The sequence below is a fragment of the Lepisma saccharinum genome, chromosome 12 (assembly GCF_977018435.1).
Source record: "Lepisma saccharinum chromosome 12, izLepSacc3.1, whole genome shotgun sequence".
In the NCBI taxonomy this organism is placed as follows: Eukaryota; Metazoa; Arthropoda; class Insecta; order Zygentoma; family Lepismatidae; genus Lepisma; species Lepisma saccharinum.
Genome location: NC_139240.1, coordinates 67,004,831 through 67,009,116, shown reverse-complemented (window position 1 = coordinate 67,009,116; position 4,286 = coordinate 67,004,831). Strand labels below are relative to the sequence as shown.

Here is a 4,286-nt window from a genome sequence, read left to right as displayed (position 1 = left end):
GTGGGAGGGAGACCGGCAGTCGGTAGGTAAGCCAAGGCCCTTCATGGGCTGTCGCGCTAAGGATTATTATTGTGGCTGGAATGAAATTATATGTGAAAAATATATATTTTTTCGTTGACTTTCATTTTCCAGGTGGGTGGGGCACGACCCCTCCTTGTCCCCCCTTCCGGACGCCCATGAGGGTGGGATATACAATGGATTTTTTCGTAAATACCATTTTTTACTTTCGTTTTAAAAATTGTTCAGAGAACATATTGTCACCGGGGGTTATTTAAGGCAGTGTTGCATTTTTCACTTTGATTTTCCATAATTATTCACTGCCTTCATTTCAAGATTTTCTCAAGATTTCCGGGTTGTGTGTTGTGTAGCCTCATCAGCTCCCCCCTGCGTACGCCAGTGAAAATTAGTAAGAAAATACACATAATCAGCCATGGCCCATAAAGAGATGAAAGCACACGAGTCAAGTGTGTATGCTCCCACTTCTCAATTACGACCATGCCTTGCATAAGTAAGAACTAAGAAGTGAAGGTAAAATTAATGTATTTAAGAAATGAAATAAATCTGTAAAAGAAAAAAAAATATTTGGAGGTGCGGGGCATCGATCCCCGTACCTCTCGCATGCTAAGCGAGCGCTCTACCATCTGAGCTACACCCCCAAGGTTGCTACAGAAGCCTCTACATTGAGTATTTAAAGTACAATGTTAATGTAGGTCGCGAGCACGTGGTTGGGAGTTACCTTTGTGAACTATTTGCTGTGTGGCGAATACATCAACATTTTCATTCGTTCTAAAACTAAAGTACAGTAATCTTTTGTGTGTGTCATGTGACGCTGTTCCCACAAAATAGATCGCAATGGAAAGCTACTAAGGAAATAGGATGAAGCAATCTTACTCGTTTTATGCCTACGTGCTCAGAAAATAAACTGAACATGCGCGCCATCTGTTAGCAATGTTCAGAATTTCTTTCATTCTGACACGAGCAGCAACTTAGAAATACATGCTGCTAACAGCACTAAACCTGACCTGTCTAACCTATCCATGTATGTATATTTGGTGTTGCTTTTAAGTCCACAGGCTTTTTCGAAAACTGTTAGGAAGAGGCCCAATGTTCACGAAGAAATTTTACAGTTCATTGTTGGTGATAGTGCGGCAGAAGGGAATTTAACGAAAACGAAGTTGCTTGCACTTTGAGTTTTGCCCTGAAGTGGCAGATGGAAGGTACACATTATGTACTATGTAGAAGTACTGTGTATTTTGTAACTCCACTGGTTACATTGAAAAGGTTCAAAAATTGTGTTCTTAAAGGGAAGGATAATTTATTGTAATGTGCATCTGAATGTTTACACTGTATTGCCACTTTCTTGGAGTTTAACACCTAATGCATATCATCATGGACGTCCAGGAGGGGGAGGGCAAGGGGGGGGCACAGGCTCCCTGGAAATGAATGTCAGTCTAAAGTTATATATTTCACACGTATAACTTAATTTCTGTCAGTAATTTATGTTAATCAATCAGTGTCGGCGATTAGGGGTGTTGTTACCCCCCTCTATTTGCTATTTTGGCCCAGCACTATGGTAAACCTTATCTACCAAGGGAAAGTAAACTGTTCTCCCCCCCCCCAAGATTTGAAAGGTTGCATGCCTGTTTCATGTTTTCCTTATTTTCAGCATCGCACCCCCTAAATTTCTTTCCGCGCCCCCTCAGCACCCCTAGATAATTAATCCTGGCGCCGCCGCTGGCATTAAGTGGACTTAAAGAAAAACAATTTCAACAACTCAATTCATACACACCCTTCATCAAATCTGTTCTAGCTGGTATCTGAATTATACTCAGTGCCGGATCTACAAGCCGCAAAACCCCGCAGAGCCCGGGGGGGGGGGGGGGAGCGGGGGGCGGAGACAAGTAAGCCTTTCAGGGGCCCTCAGCCATTGGCATAGTAGAGGGTTCGTATATGTGTTTGTAAAAAATAAACGCAGTTACTCAGGGCAAGGACGTATTTAGGGAGGTAAAGGTGGTCCGGATCGCCCCCGAAAGACTTATCAAGTACTAAAATCAAATAATGAATAAATAATATTCGTTTAGTCTTTGTTGTATAATATCCTCTGAACTTATTGGAAGACAAGGATTATATTTGGATCATACGGCTTTGAATGAAATTACAAAGAAGATTTATTACACTACTACTCAAAATAATATGCATAAAATATTAATCAGAAATTTACTTTTCTCCAACTACAGGTCCCGAGTTCGAATCCTGGTCTGGGCATGGGTGTTTGAGAATGTCCATTCATCAATTTCATCATGTCATCACCCATCCCCATCTTCACAAATTAGTCAAAAGTGGCACAAAAAGCGAAGTAAAATAAACACAATCAATCAATCCTCCAACTACATGTAACATCATTTCTGTTAATCGATAAATATTCAAATATTCGTCTATCTGACATTAATTTCATTGCCAGGGCATTTGTTTTTATGCAAATTATTCCGATCTTAACTACAGGTAAGCTACGTAATGAAGATGCGCTGTTATATCTCCATTCTTATACAGTATTTTTAACTAATCGTGTAATAATAATATATTAATTTATGTATTGTAATTAGTATTAATTTGATTTAATTATTTTAAATTATACATTATTATTATTATTATTACTATTGAGACACTTGGTTCGCCCCCTACCGATACATATTTCTAGATACGTGTCTGACTCTGGGATACAGAAACTAATACAGTAAAACCTCGTTAATACGGAACCCAATAAGCCGGACAGGCAAAAGACAAGGGGGGGGGGCGGGGAAGGCAGAATGCAAGGTTTTAAATGTGGCTAGAAGTCAACAAGAGAACTTCCCAAAGAAAAGGCAGTTAACCACTGATGAAATTCTGTTTCCCGCAGACTTTGTACTGTAATGTATTATGCCTATGCCCTTTAAATACGCTATAATAAACGTGTTTTGTTGCTATAAACGTAGTTTTAATTCACTTTCTACTGTTCAGTTAATACGGACTTGCGTTAAACCGGTCAAATTAGTTCGGATTAACGAGATTTTACTGTAAAATATATACAGATAAAGGTAAAGTTAATGTTCACTCTGTATACAGCACCGTTCCATGAAGGCACATTTAGGTTATGTGAGGGCAGGGCCCCACATACTTTCGATGTCGGCCTTCTTGGAGGTGATGTGATAAGCACCACGCTGCGGCCACCTTTACCACCCACCCCGGGGTAACATTTTATTTGAGGCTGGGTGGGTCATAGAGCCGCTTTATGCAGGGACAAAGCCGGAAGAAATCCGGCCTTAGATCATCTACCCCCGGTTTCTAGCTTGGCAGTCAGACTAGAATCAAATCAGGCTAGAACTTCACGAGAAAGGTTTTTTCAACCTAACTTTAATCAGGAAAAAGTTACGACTCAAAGATTGTAACAAATGTGTAATTTTCCAAGTGTGAGAAAACAGTGTCATATACGTAAAAAAAACAGCCTATGGAAACAGCTGGAAAAGAATGGCTACGAGAAGGAGGATAGACTGGACATACACAGAAGAAGGAAGAAAAGTGACAGGGGAGAAGAGGAAGAGAAAGAAAGAGAGAGGTGGTTTGGAATAAGGAGTATGGCGAAGACCACAGAAAAGATATGCAAAGTGCTTAAAAAAACAGGCATTACAACTTACAGGAAGGGAGGGAGAAGCATCTTAGGAATAGCGAAGAATGCAAACAAGAAAAAGGAAACCAGAGAAGAAGAAGAGGAAGGGATTATCTACGAAGTGAAATATAAAGAATGTCAGAGTTGTCACGTACACAAACTGCATTGTTGTTCTTTGAAATAAAGGATCATAGATGGCAGCATGCAGAAGGAACAACGGTTATATGAGGTGATGCATAAAGCAGTTTAGAAAGTGGGTAAGAGATGGCACCACCCAGGAGAACTTATACGATTGTAAATAGAGACAACGGAAAGAGCAGATATAATGAAATAGTGATTGTATATATTAATACTAATTATGAGGAAGTAAATAAATAAATTCAACATAATAAAAGGATATAAATAAGGAGAAAAGGGGAATTATCATTCAGTAATGGCATAAGTGATTAATATACAAAAGTAAAGAAGTCGAATGGTAATTTCGATTTTGTTTGTGTCTTTTACGGTTCATACGAACTGAGAGCTTCGTGTGGCTTTTGGGTTATTTTCCCCAGGTGTAGCGCCATTTCACGGCAGCACCCAAGCACTTCCGTTGCGGCGCATATATTGCAGACCCGGATCAAGGTCGAGCGCGGGACTGGCG

The 4,286-nt window shown here is 40.0% G+C and overlaps 1 non-coding gene across 1 annotated transcript; it reads right to left on the bottom strand.

Annotated features, from left to right (window-relative positions):
* Positions 1-583: 583 nt before the first annotated feature.
* TRNAA-AGC (transfer RNA alanine (anticodon AGC)) lies at positions 584-656 on the bottom strand. The gene has a single exon. It is a non-coding gene; the product is annotated as a tRNA-Ala (tRNA).
* Between the last annotated feature and the right edge of the window lie 3,630 nt (positions 657-4,286).